At 40.9% G+C, this 24808-nt stretch overlaps 2 long non-coding RNA genes across 2 annotated transcripts in view; one reads left to right on the top strand and one right to left on the bottom strand.

Moving 5' to 3' along the window:
• Positions 1 to 138: 138 nt before the first annotated feature.
• Positions 139 to 24368, top strand: LOC118631821. Its single transcript, XR_004959906.1, has 5 exons — positions 139 to 175; positions 10993 to 11182; positions 12229 to 12303; positions 19379 to 19560; positions 24268 to 24368. It is a non-coding gene; the product is annotated as an uncharacterized LOC118631821 (long non-coding RNA).
• The window catches only part of LOC118631540, a 30321-nt gene continuing 7585 nt past the window's right edge, over positions 2073 to 24808 (bottom strand). The window contains exons 5-6 of the long non-coding RNA XR_004959853.1: positions 17420 to 17483; positions 2073 to 3033 (exon numbers count right to left, since the gene is read on the bottom strand). This is a non-coding gene — a long non-coding RNA (uncharacterized LOC118631540). The remainder of the gene's footprint in view (positions 3034 to 17419; positions 17484 to 24808) is intronic.

Consider the following 24808-nt stretch of genomic DNA (forward strand, 5'->3'; position numbering starts at 1 on the left):
TTATACCGCACGCGGCACTCGTCCCGCCCCAGCGCGTCTGACGCCAGGACCCTACGTGAGCGTCAGCGCCGGAGGAGGAGGAGAAGAGGGCGAGAGGGAGGAGGGAAGAGAAAACAGGAGGAGGAAAAAGCTGAGAGGAAGGGAGAGGTGGCGGCGGCCGCGGCAGCTGCAGCGGGTATGGGGGTGGGGCTGGGGCGAAGGGGCGGGGACTCTGCGCACGCGCCGCGGCCTGGGGGCGGGGCCAGCGCTGCGTAGGGCCCTTGGGGGAGGGGACGGTCGGCTCGTGGGCAGCTTTCGGAGTAGTCGGGTGGGACCGCCCCGCCTTCCACACTCCCTGCCCCCACCTCCACCCGGGAGAAGCGTTAACCCGTCACCGCTGCGGTGGGCGGTGCGCGGAGCTTCCGGGTTCCTCCGTACTGACCACCCCCCACGTGCACGGTTGCCCGGCCCTCTTCCCGCGGCAGCCAGCCAAATTTCGTTCGCCCCCGTCCCTAGGGACGCCGGGCACGAGTGGGAGGGCGTGATCCCTTCCAGGCCCAGTTTCCGAAACGTGCGTGAAAGGAGCCAGGGCTGGCTTCCCCCTTCTCCTACCCGGACCGCACTACGAAACCCAGCGGGCACCGCCGCCCCGCGCGTCCGCCGCAGGAGCGGTGCCTGCTGGGAGCTAGAGTCCCCAACGGCCGCGGCGCCCGCCGACCTCAACTGGCCGCGGGTCCTGGCGACCCCAACCGTCCCGGCGCTGAACCCCGGTTGCCACCCCCGCGGTGCGTTCAGCGGGGTTAGGGGGAGGGGTCCTGGGGCTCCTTGTCCTTTGGTTTCCGAGCCTTAGGCTCTCCTCAGTCTCTTCTTTGGACTTGGTGGTTGGTCAGTGGCTTTAATTGAGGAAAGCTGTTTTGGGGTCTTTGTCCGCTTCCCCTTTTTAAACTATGGTGATAACTATTAATTTAAGATGCTAGGTTGAAATCACTGATTCGTGCTGTTTCTGCGAGGAATTTCTTTGAGACAGAAGACAGGACTCGACAAAATGTTTTTTCTTAAAGGATGAGTTGTTTATATCACAGTTTTACATGACACCACACACCTGCAACCGGGCAAATTTAGGAATGGTCTAAAACGCAGTATTACCAATGTTTAAAACAATTTTGTACGTTAGTTGTGACCTTTAATAGGAATGCTAAATTTAGGAGTTATTAGCCGTACAAAATGACAGTTAATAGGAATGACTGTATTAACGTACAAATTCCCACCTTAAGGTAGTAATGTATTTAGTAGTTTTTAAAGGACTTGCATAAACGTTCTACCGTCTATTCCCTACAGCAATCTCGTGTGGGACATGGAGCAAGTAGTAATAATTTTATTTTACTGTTAAGGGAACGGTCTCAAATGATTGCCCAGTGCATTCTTTATTTCAGCAAACTTCAGTGCATGCCAAATATATTGGCAGATATGGACCGGGTTCAGTATACTCATTTAATGAAAATTTAAACCAGCCAAGTCCCATGTAAGGGCTCGTTTACACTCCCACCCCCATCCCCACCCCCCGTTGGTAGGAAGAAGGTAATATTTCTGAAAAAAATGTTGCCTGGTGTGCTTTATTAGGCAAAAGAGCAAAAAACTTAGGAATGTGCATTAAGAAGACACTATTACTAAATAATAAATCACCATTCAATCTATTAGAACTCTGGTTAAAATCAATCCATCAATATATTTATAGAGTGCCTATCAAATGGAGAGTACTGTATCCGTAAGTAAGGAAGATGGATGACAGACAACAAATTCCTGTCCTCAAGAGGATTGATAAGTTCCTCTGGTAGTCATAACTACAAGCATTGAAATCAGTACAATAAACATCCAATCCCAGCATTTTATCTATGACAATTTCCTGTTAGATTCTAAATGTTTTCCTTAAAAAATAAGAGGGTAAAAATTCCATTATTGTACTTTATTTTTGTACATTTAAAAAAATTTTTTTTTTCTTTATTGATTTTAGAGAGAGGAAGGGAGAGGGAGAGAAACAGAAACATTGATGAGAGAGAACATCCATTTGCCGCCTTGTGCATGCCCCCCACTGGGCATCAGGCCCAAACCTGGGCATGTGCCCTGATGGGGAATCAAACTGGTGAGCCACACCAGCTGAGCTCCACTATTGTACTTTAAAATAAAACGTGACTCCACTTGAATATTTCAGTTAAATTACTGAACAGACACAATATGTAAAACCAAACAGGGATAAAAGAAGACTTGTACTCAATAAAGGAATAAAGGGAGACCACCTCCAGTAATTTGGAAATTAAATTACACCAAGTTAAAACTATCCAAACCATGCATAATTACTAAAATTATCTATCCAGGGGATTTTACATGTACTTCTGGTAGAGGAAGATGAGGGTGCAGTTTCTGGTGGACTTCACTAAAACATGATTGTAACTAACAAAGATGAAAAAAATTGTCTGCTTAGAGGCCAAAAAGTTTTTGTCAGAGAACAAGAGTTTGGCAAGCACTATGTAGGGTTTGAGCACTCCAGTCACTAGAAAGGGCTTACTATTCAGGTTTCACTGGAGCTTGAATTAAATAACTCTCAAAAGACTTCTCTTTGTTATGAATCCATTTTGAACAAGCAACTTCCCAATTGATAAGTCCAATTAATAGGTGAGCTTCCAAGGCACCTTGATGCAGAAAATGGATGCCCTGGATGATAGAAGTATTCTAGTCACTGGAAAGTTATATCAGTTCTTCGTAGGTTAATACTTTAGGAAGGAAACAGGTCATCAGTACTCATGCAGTTGTGGTTCTTGACATTCGGGGCATGTCATTGTCATATTTCAGGGAGGTACAGTTGAGTATGTACAAGGAAGACTAGAGTAAGTCCATTCCTGAGGAGAAGGAGCTAGTTGAATCAGGAGAGGGAGTCCGAGCCCGTCTCAGGAGGAAATAGGAGTGGGGTCTGAAACTAGAACCAAGAACCAGTTCCCTTGGTCCATCAATCAAGTCACCTCTTTATCTTCAACCAGTTCACTTCTCTTAGAAACCTTTCTGAGGTAAAAAACAAACAAAATCAACACAAACGAAAAAACAAGCTCTCCCTTAATCACATATTCTTTTCTAATTTACTTTTTCACAGCCAAACTTTTTATTTCCACTTGTCTCCCCTTAATTCCTCAAGCCCTCTGTGATGATTTCTCCCACCTCCACTCAAACTGCCCTGTCAGCAGTAGTCAGTGATTCCTCTTCCCTTTGACAAATCCAGTGGACTTTCTTCAAGTTAATTTCATTTAACATCTGCAGAATCTGACCCTGTTTTTCTCCCTCTCATTTTTAAAATACACCCTCTTGGCTTCTGGGCTACAAGTTTCCTGGTTGTGCCCAGCTCTCAGACTATTCCCAGTCTCCTTGTCACCCTTCCTGACCACTAGATTGGGCTGGGTACTCTTCCTTTGGGCTTTACCCTGACCATCCCTCTGCTATTATAACCACATTATTTTTAAATAGTCTGCTTATGAACTATTTCCCCTCAAAAAAACTTGTAAACTCTAAAATAGAGCATATTTTCTATTTATCTGTATTCCTACTACCAAGCATGAAGACTGGCACCTTGGAGGTAGTTTTTTCTCAATTTAAGCTCAGGGAGAAGGCCAATTAGGCTGTGGACTGACCACACAAGAATGGGGCTTAATCAAGAGATCTCAACCTGAAATTCACAGGGGCATCGAGGGTCATGTCCAAGTCCATACTGCTTTGACAGCCTGCTGCAGTGCATTACTTCTAAACTCCACAGGCAATTGGAGGGAGTATTTCCTAACATACTGGCTGGGCACTCATTTCCAGTGCTGAGCTTGGAGGTCGCCAACTTCTAGTACCCAGAGTCAGCAAGGAGGGACAAACAAGGACTGCTGTATAAAAGGAGTTTCTGGATATCCAAAGCTGAGGACACTATACAGTGGCAATTCCATTAATATTCTGTCACCCTTTAGGAGATATCAGACAGCCTCCCTCTTAGACTTTAGCAGTATAACAGATTTGGGGGGGGGGGGCGTTAATCCTCATTCGAGGATATTTTTCTATTGATTTTTAGATAGAATGGAAGGGAGGGAGGGGGAGAGAGAGAAAGAGACATCGATGTGAGAAAGACACATTGATTAGTTGCCAATCCTGAGACCCTTTGGTCTACAGGCCGTCACTCTAACCACTGAGCCAAACCGGCCAGGGCAGTATACCAGATTTTGATAGAGGTAGTTATGACAACAAATAAAGTCAGAAGATATAGTATTTGTTTATTCCCTTTGGGTTTTTGATTCACTACTCTCATTTTTCTCATTATTTCTCTTTGGTCTTAAAAAGTGTGCGGTCTATGTTTATCTGGCTTGCCTGTGTATATCTAATTTTAGATCGCAAAGCTGTAGGACAGAATAATGTCTTTATATGTGCAGCATCTCACTGTGGGTGCCTAAGAATATCTAATGACATCAACACCATTCAATTAACTTGTTTTAACAAATAAAATGTAGAGTTTTCTAGAGAACTTGTTCACTTGAACTTCACTAGAGATTTATAAATAATTTTCAGGGTATATTTAGAATATATCCAGACTATAGTGTTTCACATAATGTATGACAAAGTTGACTGGGCTTATGAGATCTTTATGTAATACTGAGAGATACATATTTGAGATAAATAGTAAGAGAATATAGCAGTCCTCTCCCAACTGAAGGGATACACTTTATATAGATCTTTAACACAGAAAAATATCAGACAATGTTCATGACAAGACCCAAACTATACAATGTTTAACAAGATTAGCTATTTGCTTCATTAGATTTGTGGGTTTGTGAGGAACACAAAACCTATACAAATTTGTAAATTGTCATGCCCATGATCAGAAGGATTTCCTATAATAAGGGTCCCCTTCGGATGTTATGTTTTCTTCCATGCGTATTACATATATTCCTCATACCAACCAAGAACAAATAAAGGAATTTATAATAGAGTTTTAAATTGCTGCTGACCTGTGTCAGATGATGTTGATACAACATTAGTTCTGAGAAAATGACTGCCAAGTAAGATCCTGAAACAGACCTACTTAGAGTCATAAACACAGACACAATATCAGGACAAAAGGGTAATTAAAGGCTTTCTTGTAAAAGGGAATAAGAAACTCAGAGAAAGGCAACAAAATTTCAGACATTATATGCAGCAGAATTTTCACTGATACATCACCTAAGGCAACAGAAACAAAGGAGAAAATGAACACATGGGACTACATCAAACTCAAAAGCTTCTGCACAGCAAAAGATAAAATCATCAAAATGGAAAGGCAACCCACTGTATGGGAGAGCATCATTGCCAATGATGTATCAGATAAGGGGTTACTTTCCAATATATATAGAGTGCTCATACAACTCAACAAAAGGAAGACAACCCAATTAAAAAATGGACAGAGGAGCTAAATAGACACTTCTCCAAACAGGACATACAAATGACTAAGAGACAAACGAAGAAATGCTCAACATAACTAATCATCAGAGAGATGCAAATTAAAACAACAATGAGGTATCACCTCACACCTGTCAGAATGGCTGCCATCAACAAATCATCAAACAACAAGTGTTGGTGAGGGTGTGGAGAAAAGGGGACTCTAGTGCACTGTTGGTGGGAACGCAGACTGGTGCAGCCACTATGGAAAACAATATGGTGTTACCTCAAAAAATTAAAAATTGAACTTCCATTTGACCCAGTGATCCCACTTCTAGGAATATACCCTAAGAAGCCTGAAACACCAATCAGAAAGAATATATGTACCCCCATGTTCGTAGAAGCACAATTTACAATAGCTAAGATCTGGAAACAGCCCAAATGTCCATCAGTAGATGAATGGATAAAAAAGCTGTGGTATATATACACAATGGAGTACTATGCAGCTGTAAGAAAGAAAGATCTCTTATCCTTTGAGATGATATGGAGGGACCTGGAAAGTATTATCCTAAGCAAAACAAGCCAAGCAGAGAAAGACAAATATCACATAATCTCACTTATTTGTGCAATATAATGAACATAACAGTCTGAGGAACAGGATAGTCCCAGAGACATGGAAGTGAGGTTCAGACTGACAATCCCCAGAAGAGTGGGTGGTGGGAGAGAGAGAAACCACAGAACTTATATGCTGTATGTATGAACAATGGACATGACAACAAAGGTGGGGACAGGGCGGGGAGGGAAGGAGAGGGGGGAATCAGTGGGGGGGAGGAGAAACATCTGTAATAAAAATAAATAATTAAAAAAAAAACTCAGAGAAATATCAGAATACTTAGGTTTCTTACAAAGTGCTCTTCTTGTTTAAAAATTTTAAAAATTCATTTTAAAGAGAAAAGAAGGGAGAGAGAGAAAACCAAACAAATCAATTTGTTGTTTCACTTATTTATTCATTCATTGGTTGCTTCTTGTATGTGCCCTAACTGGAGATTGAACCCACAACCTTGGCGTATCAGGACAATGTTTTAACTAACTGAGTTACCAGCCAGGACACAAATTGCTCTTCTAATGGCATAACCATCTGTATAAAACCAGTATGTTATAATAACAATAGGGTATACTATAGGTATATAGGGTTACTATAATAGACATACCACTGTCTGCCTAATAGAATTATTGCGAGACCTGAATAGGATACTATATGTAAACTAATGTTATATCATCTACAGTGCTACCATTTATTGAGTAACTTATCTCTGTAAATATAACTGCACATTGACTTGGCATATACTAAATCTAAATGCATGGCAGAAGTAGAAACATACACAATACAGACATTAAAAAAATATCACTGTTACTGTCCTACGCTAACTTGGAGGACAGAAAAATGCAATGGCTATATTGAGACTAAATATTGGATGAATAACAAAAAGAAAAGCCTAATTTAAATCAATTGCCTTTCTAGGGCATGAATTATGTCGAGAGGGGGTCAATGTGAGAACTTTGAAATGAATTATACTCTAGGACCATGGTTCCTAAGGCACAAATAACTTAAGTACATAAGATAAAAAGAATAACAATACAAGAATAACAAGGTAAATGGAAGAAATTTTATTAATATTAAGAGCCAGTATTTATTGAGCATTTACGTGCCTCCTCATCACAAGCCCATCAGATGTAAAACTACAATATTGTCAATGATGAAACTATGGCTTAAAGAAATCAAACAACTAATTCAAACATAGGCAGTATGTCCAGCCAGTGTGGATCAGTGGATTGAGCGTCATCCCATGGACTGAGAAGTCCTGGTTCAATACCTGGTCTGGGCACTGCCTGGGTTGTGGGCTTCATCCCCAGCAGGGGCAGTGCAGGAGGCAGCCAATCGATGTACTAGCTCTCTAAAATAATCAATAAATCAAGTTTTAAACCAAGTTTAAAACCAAAACTTTTAAAACCAAGTTTAAAAGATGAGGTCTTTGCCCTGGGTCAGTGGTTTGAGCATCGGCTGATGAACTGAAGGGTCTCGGGTTCGATTCCTGGTCAAGGACACATGCCTGGGTTTCGGGCTCATTCCCTAGCCCTGGTCAGGAGAGTGCCAGAGGCAGCCAATCGATGTGTCTCTCTCACGGCTGTCTCTCTCCACCCCCCGCCCCCCCTTCCCTGCCACTCTAAGAAAAATCAATGGAAAAAATATCCTTGGGTGAGGATTAACAAAAAAAGAAAAAAGATAGGTCTTTGATCTGGGAATTAAGGGGGAGCAATACTTGAAATAATGAGAGGAAAGGACATTGTAAGGTAGAGGAAATAACATCAGAAATGTCGTGGAGGTAGGAATAAGCAAAATGTGTTGAGGGTATGTCAAAATTCTTGGCTGAAACGTGGCAGACAGAAGGGAGTAAAGGCAAGTGAGAGAGAGGGCAAATACAAGGAAAAATAGGTTAGGTCTTAAATATTGGAAAAATAGATTGGGGCTCCAATGAGATGATAGCACCTGATCTAATCCTGTGGCCTTGTGGTTTATCGGAAGATAATTCTGGTGGCAGTGTGAACTTACTGGATTTGAAAAAAGAGAGACAAAAGGAAACCAATTAAGATATTTATTCTTGCCCTGGCCGGTTTGGCTCAGCGGTTAGAGCATCCGCCTGCGGTCCGGAGAGACCCGGGTTCGGTTCCCGCTATAAGGGCATGTACCTCGGTTGCAGTTTGTCCCCGACCCTGGTTGGTCATGCGGGTGGCGACCACTCGATGTGTCCCTTTCACATCGATGTTTCCCTCTCTATCTCTTCCTCTCTCTTCCTCCACACTCTGTCTGTACAAAAATGGAAAATGTCCTCGGATATGAGGATTAAAAAAAACCAACAAAAAAAAACAAACAAAACAAAAAGATAGTTCTTACTGTCTAATGAAAAGAACACCATTTTATTTAGGAATTAAAACTTTTACCCTATAGTAAATCTTAAAAAGAATTTATTGTGTATCTCTTTATATAAAGGACATTGAATTACAGAATTCATTCATTTGTTCACTACAAATTAAATCTTATTTAGGCCTATAGGGTATGCTGTTTAAGGCACTGCATGTAAAATATTACAACCAGTAAAGTCTCTGCCTTCATGGAGCTTACTCTGTAGACAATTGGGCAACTCTCTTAATGATTTTACAAAAAATACAGGAACAGTTTTCATATAGATGTTTTCTTTTGTCAACTCTTAACAATGGCTAATTATAGTCCAGCAAAGGTATTTCTGTTGAGAGCTGAATTTGACATAAAGCTTACCAAATCTATACAGAATAGGGCAAAAGTAGGTTTATAGTTGTGAGTACAGAGTTTATTCTTGTATTTTTACTGATTATTGTATTATTTTCCATACGAACAACTGTAAACTTACTTTTGCCCAACCCTGTAGAAACTGATGGTTGTGTAGCCTTTAAGCAACATATCTCAAATATCAGCAGGACTTTTTAAAAAGGTAGATTGAAGTCACTTTCAACCTGAGGTCTCTGGTAGCTGACTAAAGGACAACTATTCTGGGTTGGTGATTAAAAAGAGGTATATAGCACGGCCTGTGTGGCTCAGTGGTTGAGCATGCACCAAGAGGTCACCGGTTCGATTCTTGGTCAGGGCACATGCCCAGGTTTGGGCCTGATCCCTAGTGGGGGGCATGCAGGAGGTGGCCAGTCGGTGTTCTCTCTCATCAATGTTTTTCTCTCTCTTTTTCTCTCCCCCTCCTTTCCTCTCTCTCTAAAATTAATAAAGAAAAAAAAAAAAAAAGAGGTATATAGCCTGGCCAGTGTGTATCAGCAGATTGAGCATTGTCCCATGGACTGAGAGGTCTCGGTTCAATTCCCCATCAGGGCACATGCGCAGGTTGTGGGCTCAATCCCCAGTTGGAGGCATGTAGGAGGCAGCTGTTTGAGGTTTTTCTCTCACATTGGGGGGAAAAAAAGAGATATATATTTACATATCTCATTTTCAATATATATAGACTGAGTGATATGGTAAGAACCTTGGAACACTGCAGATACCGAAATGGAGAAGAGAATCTCTACCTTAAAGAATGTATAATGACATTAACGCCATTGAATTAACCTCTGTGTGTGATTTTTTTTTTTTTAATCTTAATGAATGGATTGCAAAGTTCTCTAAATTAAATCTACAGATTTATAAATAACTTACAAATACTTTGTAAGCTACTTCTCTCTAGGATATACCTTATATAATATACCTTATTATGTACGGTAAATCAGAGTTGTCTGGCTTCATGAGGTATTTAAGTCTAACATTAAGAGATCTATCTGATATGAATAATGAGGGAATACTGCAACTCCCAACCGAAGGGGTATACTTTCTAGAAACCTCTATAAAGTTAAAATTTACATGAAGGAAGTATAATCTAGTGGGGTGACAGGCATCATTACCAAATTACAACACAACACAAATGATATAGTAGCAGAGTGAGCACAAGGTGCTCTGGGTACAAAGAGCAAGTGTATTGAACTCAGCTTTGGGTGTCTGGGGCTGGGGGCATGAGAGGAGCAATCGGGCTGAGTTTCCTAGTTCAGTAACATCTACCATTTAGCAAGGTGCTCCAGAGAAGGTCAGCACACGGCTAGACCCAGGTCCAGGCCCACTAGCAATGTACTCAGTGATGGTGTCACCTCCTCTGAGTTAGGCCCAATAGAGCACTGCAGCAGCTCTAATGAATCATAAGTAACCCACCTGTTAGATTAAATGAAGAAAATCAGTTTCAGTTCAGTAAGAAATTGTATTTATGCTAAACAGTGGATAACTGCCCTGTGTCCTCACAAGTGCATGCTGAATGATTGTAGCGACAAAATTATGTGTTTAAGTACCTGTCCAGTGTGTCTCTGACTTGGGAAATCTATAGTTGTATAGTCTAGATTATTTTAAAATTTTTATTTATTCTTTTTAGAGAGAGAGAAGAAGAGGGAGAGAGAGAAACACTGACTTGTTGTTCCACTTATCCATGAATTTATTGGTTGCTTCTTGTATGTGCCCTGACTGGAGATCAAACCTGCAACCTTGGTGCATCAGGGCAACACTGAGCCACCTGGCCAAGGCTATAGTTTAGACTTTAAGCCCACTTTTAATCTTTTAGAATTACTTAAAGTTTACCCAGTAATACCATTTTCTTTTCAACAATAATTTTGGGCTGTTCATTTCTTTCCATATAAAAATCTATTAAAATTTTTTTTCTTTATTAATTTGAGAGAGAGAGAGAGGAAGGGAGAGGGAGAGATAGAAACATCGATGAGAGAGAACATTATTGGATGCCTTCTGCATGCCCCGCACTGGGGATCAGGTTCACAACCTGGGCATATGTCCTGACCAGGAATCGAACCGGCAACCTCTTGGTGCATGGGTCGATGCTCAACCACTGAGCCACACTGGCCGGCTGGGCTAAAAATCTATTTTTAAAAGATAATGTGAAGGTAGCCTATCTGCCATTTAACTACTGATGAAGTAATTTGTATTTGAAAAATAAAATCCTCATCTCTCAAAAGGCAAAAGTGAGAAGCTGAAAGTCACTGCATCCAAGAACTCAGAAGTGCCAATTGTCTGTCTGCTGACCTCACGTGGATGAAGACAAGAGGATCGAACCATGTGCTTGTAAATATTATATAAGCATGCAAAATGAAGGCTTGTGAGTGGCAAACTAATTGGCTGGACATCCTTAGTGAGATGCATTCTAAGGTAAAAAATTCAGTATTAGTATTAATATTTATATTAATATTTTATGCTTTTGAGTATTTCATTGACTTATAAAAAAGGGACATATAATATGGATGAAGAATTAAAATATTAACGTACCATACTGTAATGTGAGAACTAAGTTGGAAATAATAATATAAACTAAATCATTTAATAAAATATATCTTTTCTAGCTCTGTTTAAAGAAATGGTCAAGGAACAATATTACTCCATTGTCATGAGCCTGATGATTTATACTCCTAATGCCTAAATTATGGGGCTGGGTACTGTTTTTCACTTAAAGGAAACACTATACCTTAGAAAAAGGCTGATTCTTGGGCCTGGGAAGGTACAAGTGGCTCTTGGAACATTTTACTGGGACAGAAAGCAAGAATGCTTTAAAAAGTAATGGTGTTGCCCTGGCCAGTTTTGCTTAGTGGTTAGAGCGTTGGCCCATGGACCAATGAGTCATGGGTTCAATTCTGGCCAAGGGCATGTACCTCAATTGCAGTTCATGCCCAACCCTGGTTGGGGTCATGCGGGAGGCAACCAGTCAAGGTGTCCCTCTCATGTTGATGTTTCTCTCTCTCTCTCCCTTTCCCTCCTACTCCCTGAAGATAAATAAAAATATATCCTCAGGTGAGGATTCAAAATAAATAAATAATGATGTTGCATGGAAGAACACAGAGCCAGTTTAAGGGGACAGCCATTGGCTAAATTCTGTCAATTTGAGTATCAGAAGGAAAATGAATACTGTGGGTGTTTGAAATGTGTTAATTTGTAAAAAGCTGAGTTCATAATGATAGCAAAAATGAGAAAAGTTGATGAATTATACTAAAGAAGTTGAATATAATTGAATCTCATTACTTATACTTATCATGTTAGTACTGTTGACTCATTAAATCAGTACAGAATATCAAATTCAGTAAATATCAAGCATGTTAGTTTTACTTGATCTAAGTTTACATTTAGAAGACTACTTCTTAACTCTTAGTCAATAACTGCCAGTGTCTATCCTAGTGCAAACTGATTTTTTTTTTTTTTTGTAGTGACAAAATCGCATCCTTAACTGCCTTGGAAATCTAATGCTGGGAGTTTTGATTGCACCTCAAGGTGCCATTCTAGTAAGTCATCTTGGGAAAATTAGTTTGTTAATATATTGAATTTTTGTACTCCTTATTCTATATGATCAGCTAAGTTTTAAAGCTAGTTCATAACCTGGTTGTATTTTGCATATAATTATATCGCAGGCTCTCTGATAGAACTTTCTGTGATGGGGAAATGTTCTATACCTGTGTTATCCACTAGGGTAGCCATTAGTCATGTGCAGCTAATGGCTATTGAGCCCTTGAAATGTAGCAAGTGAACTGAATTTTAAATTTGATTTATTTAAATTAATTTAAAGTCAAATAGACACATGGTTCATGACTATTGAATTGGACAACACAGGTCTTGATCTTAAACCTCCTTTTAATTATATGGAATAACTTTAGATTTACCCGATATAAATTCCTTCTCACAAATTCTGGAATATTGTCCATTTCCTTTAGGATACAGATCTACACTGAAAAAAATAGTGTTTTAATTTTTTTGAATAGGTAATACATTCACATTGTTTAAAATATTAAAAAAGATAAGAGGGTAGACAGTAAGAATTCTCTCCCTCTCTCCCCAGCTACTCATAGGTGTGACCCGTGTTATCTGTTACTTATGTGTCCCAGAGATACTTTATGCATATGTAACACCTTCATTGTGTGCAAGGGTTTTTCCTCAACTTATTTTAGAACCACTTCGTATCAGTACATATACAGTCTCCTTCATTATGACTGCATAGTCTTGAGAATCTATTTTAAAGGATACCTGAAGGTGGCCTGTCTGCCCTCTTGACAACTGATGAAATAGCTTGCATTTGGAATGTGAAGAATACACATTTCACAAGACAGGTAAGAATAACAGCAGGTAGAACTTCCTCATACATCGGAACAGTGTTAAATTATGGCAATATTTGGACTTTGGGAATGAGTTCATAACGGTATGATCACACTCTGCAAATGCCACTTTTAAAACTGTTAATAGACTTTGCACCTTTTCTTTATAAAAAAAAAAAAAAAAGAACTTCCTCATATAGCTTCTACTCATGCACCCCACCCATGTGGAAGATGCCCAAATTTAAAAATGCCTAGTTCTTTTCTTTTAAACTTGTATTTTGAACCAAATCATGCTAAGTTTTGTGTAGTGACCCAAGATACTATATTATGATAACACAGTGATTTTTTTAAGAAGTAGAATTATAATTGCAATAATAGGTAAGCCCCTTTAGCCCCACTGCACATAGAATTAAATCCAGACTTCTCACCAAAGCCTGCCAGGCTTTGCACAATCTGGCTCCAGACGTCTCTTTAATTACTAGTCTCCAACTGCATAGGCCTCTTATCACAGCCAGCCCTTTCTTGCCTACGGGCCTTTGCCCTCACTCCTCTCTCAGTCTGGCATGCTCTCCTGGGCTCTTTCTGTGGCTCTCCACTTCATCCTCCAACCCCAGCTTAGTGTCATCTCCTTGATGTCTTTCCTGAATGTGCCATCTGTAGTGCTCCCTCACCCAGCTCCCACTAGTACTAACTTCATAGCATTTATTATAATCTATACTCATTTTGTTTATTTATATGTTGTCTGCCACTGGAATGTAAGATCCCCAACAACGAAGACTTGAAATGTCTTTACCAATATATCTCCAGGACCTAAAACGGTGCTTGCCCTCTCAAATGGTCCCCCATAATTAAATAAACATAGTAAAATACTCTAAAAGAAATACTGTTTTTATATGAGGTTTTAAATTTTTTATTGACATCTATCTAGAGTCCTACTTACTTTTTCTGTAAGAGACATTCAGTATGTTTGAATTACTAAAGCTACTTGCATCTGCTATGCTATGCCATCTATGAAGTGATGCTGCTTATGCCAGTATGGTATGTGCTCTTCATCTTAGAGTCTTTTTGAGTCACTAAGTCAACATGTATTGGTCATATGTCAACATTTATCAGCCAAGTACTTACCTCGTCATTACTGAAAAATATATACTTATATGATGCTTTAAAGTTTGTAAAATGTTTTTTACTTATGTCAGTTTCTTTGCTCTTCAAAACCCCTTCTACCCTGTAAGGCATCTATGGCCATTTTACTGGTGATGTTACTGGAACTCAGGAAAGATTAAATTTTGCTTAAAACAACATAACTAGTAAAAAATAGAGTTAATAGGGGAACTTAACTCTTCCAAGTCAAACTTCTAAGTCTAAATCCTTGGCTTTTTCAGCCACACCACAGCTATTCCAACACAGTATTTGAATAAAACTTGGTAGCTTACAAAGCACTTCTACCTCAACTATTTCATCTAATACTCTTTACTACCCTTGTGGTTGACAATGCTGGTAAAATTCCTCCCCTGAAGAATTTGCAGTCTCTTTAAGGAAACAATATATATTCAAAACCAAAGCCATTGTTGCAGAGTAATATAAACACTTGGAAGTTAATTACAGAAATGCATACAGATGCTGAGGAGACTGTGTATTGTGGATAGCCAAAAGAGATCTATTATAAAGCCTGGGAAGAGGTGAGTGCTATCAGGATTTGGAAGGAGAGGAAGAAACCAGATTCAAGGGGTCAGAAATGATGGATCCTGCCTTCCATATACAGGCAATGGCTGTGCAAAAATGTATGTGCATGTAAGCACAGCGTCACGTGGAGAACATGACCAGCAAATCAGCTTGACAAAAATAGAGGGGCTTCATCAAGAAATAATGAAAGCTGAGGATGCTAAGATGAGTATTTCTAGTTGGTAGAAGATCTTAGATGTTAAGGGGAGTTGGATTTTATTTGACAGACATTGGGGAGTTGGTAAAACCTTATGCAAATAAAAGAGATGAAAGCAACGCTTAGTGCAGCTATGTGTAGAATGAATCACAGCAGGGGAGACTGATCGAAGGCTAGTGCAATAATCCTGGTGTAAGGTGATGCAGTCATAGACTATGTTGGTGACTGAGGAAAATGGAAGGAAAGTGGACTTTCAGAGAAAGGCTCATCAGGATTGGATGATGGATTTAGGGTAGAGGAGAAATGTAAGAGTAAAATGACCAGGTTTCCGGAACTGGGCTGATTGTGGTGCAATAAACATGTTAATTCTGAAGGAAAGCCTTTTGGCTAAGGCCCAGAATAGAGAGGTGGGGATAAAGAAGTGGTGAGCTAAGTTTTTGAAATGCAAAATTGAAGGTGGTGCAAGGATGTTTAGTGGAAGGCCTGTAGGCAATCAGAGAAACAAATCTGGAAAGAAGGTAAAAAGTGAGAATTTCTATTGTGTGATTTTTTTAAAAAAAATATTTTTTCTTTATTGATTCTAGAGAGAGAGAGGAAGGGAGAGGGAGAGAGACATAGAAACATTGATGAGATAGAACATCGACTGGCTGCCTCCTGCATGCCCCCAACTGGGGACTGGGCCCACAATTTGGGCATGTGCCCTGATCAGGAATTGAACCCACGACCTCCTGGTGCGTGAGTCGATGATCAGCCACTGAGCCACACTGGCCGGGTGTAATTTATTTATTTATTTTAAACCTCTGACTCTCTTTCCCAAACTGCACATTCGCTACCTACTCACATAGCCTCAAATGCTCTTTTCTTGGCAATTCACTATTGAGAAGGATCCATATTGATAGAGTTGGATATTTCTTTGTGAACCTTCTCTGTGGTAGTATTAAAAAAAAAGGAAATGAGTTTTAAAATGTATTACGACTTTACACCCTGAAATGATTATTTAGAAGCTACTTTGGTTTTTAAAAATGAATATTCATTATTTTCAAATTAAAAATTTGTACTTAAGCTTTTATATTAACTATATCCATTTAGAAATTCCATTTATAAATCTATCAAATTGATGCCTGATCCACCTGGTTAATCATTTTAAACTACATTTATTAATTTAATAATTTGAGGGTTATTTTGTTTTTTGTTTTGGTTAATTCTCACCCAAGGATAGTTTTCCATTGATTTTAGATAGAGTGGGAAGGAGGGAGGAGAGAGAGAGAACATCAATTGGTTGCCCCCAGCACGACCCCAACCAGGGCTGAGAATGAACCTACAACCCAGGTACACGCCCTTGACTGGGAATCAAACCCACGACCCTTCGGTCTGTGGGCTGGTGCTCTAACTGCTGAGCCAAACTGGCTAGGGCAATTTGAATTATTTTTTAAACATCAATTTTCTGATTAACAAACCCTTCCAAAATCTGAAGTAATTTTCAGAAGACTAATAAATTAAACAAACACATGTGGCGAGTGGTAAGTTTTCTTAAAAGTTACCATACAGCCTGGCCAATGTGGTTCAGTGGATTGAGCCATCCTCCCATGGATTGAGAGGTCCTGGTTCAATTCCCTGTCAATTGCCAGCTAGATCCTCAGTGTGGGGTGTGTAGGAGACAGCCAACTAATGTTTCTATCTCTCTCTTAAAAATCAATAAAAACATTTAAAAACAAAAATTATTACAATGCAGTATATAAACTTTTAAAAGATTTTTAACTTAAAATCAAGTCTAAGTCAATTAGTCAGTTACGTGCTATAAATCATCATTGCAAGGTTAATTTTCAGATATTTTAATAAACATTAAAAGTATTTCTATTAAATATTATTAAACATTAGCACTATTTAAGACATCAAACATTAGAAGCATTTAAAATACCAAATATGTAGATCCCTTAATAAAAAAAAAAACAATACTATGAGTTTAGATTTCTTCTCTTACGTCTTTATTAATTATAAATCTTCCCAAGATTAAGAGATGCATACTAAGAAAACAATTGTGTCATCCCAAGCAAATCTAGGAACATCTAACCAAGAAAGCTTGGGTTTTTACCTTCTTAGCTAGGAGGTCTTAGTATGGCCAGAGTGTCTCTTGGCCTCTGGGTCTTCAGTTTTTGCCTTCTCTCTAGTGCAGCGATTTTCAACCTTCTTCATCTCATATCACACATAAACTAATTATTAAAATTCTGTGGCAAACTAGAAAATATATATTTTTTGCCGATTTGGTGGGGGGAAAAAGGTATAATTTTGTTTTGTTTTGTTTTTATTGATTTTAGAGAGGGAGAAAGGAAGAGAGGGAGAGAAACATAGATGTGTGAGAGAAACATTGATCAGTTGCCTCTCTCACACACCCCAACTAGGGATCAAACTCGAAACTCAGGCATGTGCCCTCACCAGTAATCAAACCTGTGACCTTCTGGTACATGGGGCGACACTTCAACCAATTGAGCCACATGACCTGTGGAAAAATAGATATAATTTTGATTCATTCACACCAGACAGCTGTTATTGTTTTGGCTATTGTCATTTTTTTATTTGACAGTCTAAGGGGAAAGAGGTAAGTGCCCCTGACTAAATAGTCAGGTATTGCACATTTAAAAAATTCTTGTGGCACAACTGTTGAAAATCACTGTTCTAACATCCAAAAGGAAGGAGTTTTAGCTTTCTCTATGGAAGTGTAGTCAACCAGATTCCAGTTCTACAATTTCTTCCCACCACCCCTTAAAGGCTGATTTTTAAGAAAGTACAGAACTGGACTAGGCCAAGTGTCATTGATATCCTACTGCATTCTGAACCTCTGATCCCTCATCACCCTGTAGTGGGGAGAAAAGATATATTGTTAAAATTAAAAGCAGTCAATAGAACTTCTTTTAGGAGAAAAAAAAAATGTCTTTAACTAAAGAACTAGACTTAGCAAGTTTCGTGGGCCATTTTGATTGTCAAAAGGTAGTCCTGAAGGGATGGCAGGCATAAGTTGGAAGTCAAGTGACTTACATGATGAAGAAAAATTTTCGAATTCCAGAGGGCAGTCAGAGAGGGAAGGGAAAGAAAAATTAGAGTAAATGGGGAAAGACAGGAGCCTAGCTTGAGGATAAGGCTAATGTAGGTGGATGGACTCTGAGGGAGGGACTTGTGAAAATTCCCAGGTACAGGGGGTATGAAATGTTCATGCTAGTTTGTTCTGCAGTGTTCCCCTCCGACAGGACCACCGTGGTGTCTTGTGAACCAGTGGTGACCAGTGGTTGGATCAGAGCTTGAGAGACGTACGGGAGAGAATAGAGAACAGTTGGGAACCAATCACAATTGCCCAGGAATTACAACAGGGATGGAATGGAAGCAACAGATGGAGGAGAGATTCAGGGACATCAATAAGATTAGGAGTTGGAGCCACATGAGAGAGAATGGTGAGACCATTCACAGAAGGAATGAGGTCAGACACGTGAGGGTGGGGTGTGTGGGAAGGAATGAAGTGGGTAGAGTGCGTGGGGTAGCCATGTTGAGTATGACATGCTGGGACCATCAGGGGGAATTCTATAGCTGGAAATTATACCATAGTGGTGATATTTGAAACTGTGAATATTTCTGAGGGACTGAATTTAGAGAGGAAAGAACAGACTTCGTGCACTACAGGACCTTTGAAGGCTTTGTGCATTAGAATTAGGGAGATGGGGAAGAGGGAAAGGGACCTCTGAGGAAAATGGAAATAAATGGTGTGAAAGAGAGATCTTGGGTATTGTCGATTCATAGAAACCCAAGGAATAACATAAATGAACTTATCCCAACATACATAATTCAGTTTATGCCTTTCAGTCTACCTCATTAGCCATATATTAAACACCTTCAGTGTGCTAGACCCAAGAATACAGATATAAATAAAACAAGATCCCTGAGGCTGGCCTGGGGAAAGTCACTTCCTAACATGATGGTTTGGGGGGAAATCCATCCAGGAAACAGGTCTGCCTCGTTGTGGGTGAGGGGGTGTGTTGAGGGGGGAGCCATGGGTCCATAGTTCTCAAGTTTTACTGCACACCACACTCTCCCTGAGGCCAGTTAAAATACAGATTACTGGGCCACACTCCTAGAGTTTCCGATTCAGTAGGTCAAGAATAGGTCCTGAGAGTCTGCGTTTTGAACATGTTTCCAGGTGATTCTGATGCTGCTGGTTCTGAGCCCTAGGTTGATGGTGGGTTGTGGCTTGGGGGTATGAAGCATAGGAAAATCAGTGCCATCCTTTGCCTTCCTTCTCTGTAATTCTCAACGTCTGACCACTGAGCGTCCATCACTTCTACATTCTTTTCACCACACTGTTAATGACTGCAGTGGCAACCTCTAACTTTAAGAAATTGTTTCCAGGGCTGCGGCTTTTGAAAACTGTTCTGGAATGGAGGTGGAGGAGGGGAGTTGTTAAACCTCTGCCCCAAACCCCATCCCCTCACCCTGCAAGGCACTGGCCCCCTGCTTCTGCTAATGACAGATAAATAAAGTTTCTACTTTCTACTTGGCTGCTACAGAGTGGTTCCATCAAGAACCTGGAAGTAAGTCTGAGTTCTTCAACTATAAAATCTATGCTTAAAGGATCAGAGCATAAGACAAAAGGATGGCCTTTGTTAACAGGCTTCTTGAGTAACTTCATTAAAGACTTAATGAGGGAAGCACTCAGACCAGGAGACAGGGGAATTTGGTGAGCCAAGGAAGGAAAAAGGGAGTTACAGAGGTTAGCATTGGCAGTGACTACTCAGGCTTTGGCCAGGGAAGAGGCAACATTAGTGAACAGACTTCTGATGTTATGGTCCCATTGGCAAGCCCATTTCTGGTGTGGAGATAGAGGCATCACATTTTTAAGCCTGATCCATGAGTCATTTGATTTATCTGGCTTCTGTTGGTCTGATTCTCATTCATCTCCATGGGTAGATATCTTTGCAGGGAAAGAATTCACTGTCCTCTCACACTCTCATATTACAGTCCTAAGGAAAGTTACAGTTCTTACTGTAATTAATCTGTTGATATCCTACCTTTATACATTTCTCAAGAAGTTAGTTAATTTGAGTCTGCAACTAAAGATGGATCTGTTCAAAATAAGTTAATGAAATCAGGTTTCTGAACCTGCCAGGTTGAGTACCAAAGCCTGGACTGGTAAATTCACCAAGGGAATGTCTAGTCTTCCATATTATTTTGCAGGACACATGGTAATAGGGTATGACGACAGGGAGCCACAGTTCACCCTGAGGATCCAGAGGAGGGTTCTTGGAGGTAACAGCTGAGTTATATGTTAAAGGCTGAGTAAGAGTTTACAAGTAAAGAGAGTCAGGGCATTCCCAGGTTGGTCCAGGGCCCAGAGAAGAGAATTAGCATGATGATTTGTGGGACTAACAAGTATAAATTGTGGGGTGGCTGGAAAAATAGATAATGGTCAAACCAAGGAGAGCTGTCAGCCTCATGCATAAGAAGAAATCATTCAAGTTTTTATTTATTGATTGATTGGAGAGAGAGAGATTGATTTGTTGTTCTACTTATGTATGCATGCATTGGTTGCTTCTTGAATGTGCCCTGACCGGAGATCAAACCTATAACTTTGGTGTATTGGTACAACGCTCTAACCACCTGAGCTACTAGGCCAGGGCCTACTCAAGTGTTTTCAGCAAGAAAACGACAGGATTTATCATTCCAGCTGTGGGGTGGAGTACGATTTTAAGATGGGGTGAGGTCAGAGGAAGTTAGGACATTATAGTCTAGAAGAGACAGTTCTGAACTATTATAGAGGAGAAGAAACATTTCAGAAGTGAACACCAGCAGAACTTAATAGTTGGACACATAATGTCAAAAGAGGATAAGGGAGAAAAGAGGTCACCCAGATTCTGGTTTGGGTGTCTCTGCGTAACATCAGCATCTGTTGGTCTCCAAGGATGAGCCTCTCTCTTCCTGTTTGTACGAGTGATCTCATTGAATCTCTCATCCTGTCTCCTCCAGGACCTGCTTCCATCATCAACTTTTTCTCTCTTACACCTTGAGTCTCTCTTATCCACTGGCTCTTTGTTTTCAGGCTTGTTCAAGTGTTTCATACTAAAAACCAAAAGTCCATCAGTGAATCCTGTGTCCTCCACTACCTCCTACTTTTTTGCTTACTCTTATAACAAACAAACTTAAAGAAAAGCAAGGGTGACTGGTCATGCCCCTCAAGCTGGGACAGGACTTCTGGGATCTACTCAAGGCTATAGGTTAAGTAGATCTCCCTCCTCCTTCCATGTTGGTGGTAAATGGGGAAGACTTTGGATCCCAGCTGAGGCCTTAAGTAGGGAAGGAAGGGCCCAGCAGTGGTGAAGGGAAGGGGCCCGCTTCTTCATTCTTTTCTGTTTTTAGGAGCCCGAGCAGGGACAAGCCTGAGTACCGTGGGGATGATGGGGAACCTCATACTCCATAATATGGTGGCTTTATAGATCCTAGAAACTGGGCATCGGGCAAGGCATGAGGAAATCAGAGCAGGAGCACTGATTGGATGGCACGGCCATGAACTCAAATGGAACGGAGGAGGAAGCATCTCGGCATTTGTTTCATAGCATCTAGGGGCTAGGGGTTAAGTAGAGTGAAAATAGTTTTACAAATGTTAATTTTGAGGCATGTGCATGTGACAAATGGAGATGTTCAGCATTCAGTTACATATAGTTTCTGGATGCTCAGAGAAGTCAGTGCTAGAAGTAAGGATTTGTAAGATCTCTATATAGAAGTAGTAGTTAAAGCTGAGACTGGATGAGGTTGCTCAGGCAACACAGAGAAAGACAATGGTCCAAGGAAAAATTCCTGGGCAGCAGTTTTTAGAGGTCGACAGAGGTAGAACCATGAAGAGGAAAAAAAGTCCTGATACCAGAGAAAGAGAAGCAAAATGTAAGAGTTTCAAGAGCCAAGGGAACAGTTTCAAGGAAGGGTGGAAACTCCCAAGAGAGAGCCAGGAAATTAAGACTTACACGTGTCCACTGGATTCTGCACAAAGGGAGTCTTCAGTATCCCTGAGAAAGATGGTTCCAGTGGTGTGGAGGGAGTGAATGTGAGGGGAGGAGGTAAAGACAGTGAGTGTGGATCATTCTTTCATAAAGTGCTGAGCTTTCCTTCCTGAGATGCCGGTATAGACCACAATCATTTTGGTGGGCTGCCTTTTTTCCTGACCTTTCCACCTTGCCTAAGAGCCAAGCACTAGGAAATAACAACCCTAGACAGATAGGAGAACCCCTAAACCAATACTGGTAGAGGATTCAGGGTTGACCCTTTCCTCAAAGTCACTTCACTTTCACTAGACACCTCAAACCTTCTCCATCTTTTTGCTTCCCTTCATTTGTGCAGATGGATTTGTCCCTATTCCAACAGAGATCCCTCCTCATGGGGGAGCAATAAGCCAGGGGGGACCACACGGAAGATTACAACTCTCAGTGATGCAGTCTGTCTGGGAATGAGAGGAAGACCATCTGTCAACCATAGGAATGAGCACACTTTCCTGAGCCCCTTCCCCTTTAGTCAGTGCTCCTGCTCTGATTTCCTCATGCCTTGCCCGATGCCCAGTTTCTAGGATCTATAAAGCCACCATATTATGGAGTATGAGATTCCCCATCATCCCCACGGTACTCAGGCTTGTCCCTGCTCGGGCTCCTAAAAACAGAAAAGAATGAAGAAGCGGGCCCCTTCCCTTCACCACTGCTGGGCCCTTCCTTCCCTACTCAAGGCCTCAGCTGGGATCCAAAGTCTTCCCCATTTACCACCAACATGGAAGGAGGAGGGAGATCTACTTAACCTGTGGCCTTGAGTAGATCCCAGAAGTCCTGTCCCAGCTTGAGGGGCGTGACCAGTCACCCTTGCTTTTCTTTAAGTTTGTTTGTTATAAGAGTAAGCAAAAAAGTAGGAGGTAGTGGAGGACACAGGATTCACTGATGGACTTTTGGTTTTTAGTATGAAACACTTGAACAAGCCTGAAAACAAAGAGCTAGTGGATAAGAGAGACTCAAGGTGTAAGAGAGAAAAAGTTGATGATGGAAGCAGGTCCTGGAGGAGACAGGATGAGAGATTCAATGAGATCACTCGCACAAACAGGAAGAGAGAGGCTCATCCTTGGAGACCAACAGATGCTGATGTTACGCAGAGTCACATTAGACACTCTTAGGGGAGTTCATCTGAATTTTAAATAGATCCAAAGTCATTTGACAAACTACATTTAATCCTCGTAACAACCCTATGAGGTAGATATTGTTCTGATTTTATACTAGAAAAAGAACCTCAGAGAAGTTAAGCAACATGTCCTAGGTCACACAGTTTACAAGAAGCAGACCTAGGTTTTGAATCCAGGCCTGTTTAGCACATGTTCTTTGTATGACCCCATGTTACAGCCTGGTGCCTTAGAGCAGAGGGAATTGTGCCTGTCCTAGAAAGCCCACGTGGGAGGTGTTAGGAGACATCGAACCTTTTAATTTGTGAAATCATTACAGGGGTATTATCTGTTTAGGTGTAGAGCTTGTTCTGGGTTCCAGATTTTCTAGTTTGTCTAGAAATCTGCCCAACTGCAGCAAACAGCATAGGCCCAACTAGGACCGCAAAAAGTCAGCAAAAGCCTGCTTAGAATTTGAATTAAAAATCAGCGAGCAGTCTCCTGATTTTGTGTCTTGTATTTATTTCGGGGTATCTGTGTGATAATGGAAAATGTGGTAAGGGCTGGAAACGATATACCTGAATGTTTCAGGTGAATCATGTTGAAGGCATGAGCCCTCAACTGTAACCTTTTTTTCAGGAATGAGTTCCAGGTAGTTGGTTTTGAGGTGCACATAACCCGTCCCAGCCCCCCAATCACTCCTGAGACCATCAGCTAATGGCACAGGCAGAGTCATGCCCACTCACCATGTAAAGCCACTTGGCTCACCCTACCACATGGCCTAGCCCCACCCAAAAAGGAACAGGGGGGTTTTCTCCCTGGTCTCAAGCCTGGTTCTACACTACTTCCTGAACTGCCCTCACATCTACCCATTTCTGACCTCACCATCCCCACACTCATTTCCCCATCTTCAACCAGGCTGATATCACTCCCTCATTTCGGGGAGTTACATATGAATCCAAGTGCCACCTGAAGAGAGGTACTCAATACCTGCTTCCTGGTTGATTGAAACATACACCCTTTTCATTTATGTCATTATAATTACTTTCTTACCACAGGCAAAGATGCCACAGTTCTTAGTTATCCTAAGAGAATTTGGTTTATTTTTAAACTATAGATAAATCTGAATTTTTAAAATCATCAGAGTCTGAGCAACTGCCAGGAGTAAACATACTTCAGCTGCATGAATCTGAACTGCTGCCGAGGGAAAGCTGACTGGTAATAATACTTGATGTCTGTTCCACACCATATGTGTCCACAAGGTTTCTCCCGGATCACCACACTTGCTCATTACAACTTGTTATTTCCATTTTATAGGCTTAGTTCATCAAACATTTACTGGTTCCTTCTGTATACCTGGCCCTATGCTGGGCACTGGTGGTGATATTGAGAGGAAGATAATACAGTTTCTATCTTTAAATTGCTCACGGTCTAGTGGGAGACACAGATATAGCAACCAAGTAAAGTATGCTGTGGTTAGAATTAAGCAAGTGGTGTGAGCAAAATGTTATGGGCACCAAGAGGAAGGAGTAAAGAAGAGGGTGGGGAGAAGTAAGCATCATTGAATGCCTATGAAGTACCAGGTACTAGGCTAGGGCCTTGCTATTCAAAGTGTGGCTCACTACACATCAGCATCTACATCATCTGAGTGCTTTTAG

Source organism: Molossus molossus, unplaced genomic scaffold (genome assembly GCF_014108415.1).
Source record: "Molossus molossus isolate mMolMol1 unplaced genomic scaffold, mMolMol1.p scaffold_m16_p_16, whole genome shotgun sequence".
In the NCBI taxonomy this organism is placed as follows: domain Eukaryota; kingdom Metazoa; phylum Chordata; class Mammalia; order Chiroptera; family Molossidae; genus Molossus; species Molossus molossus.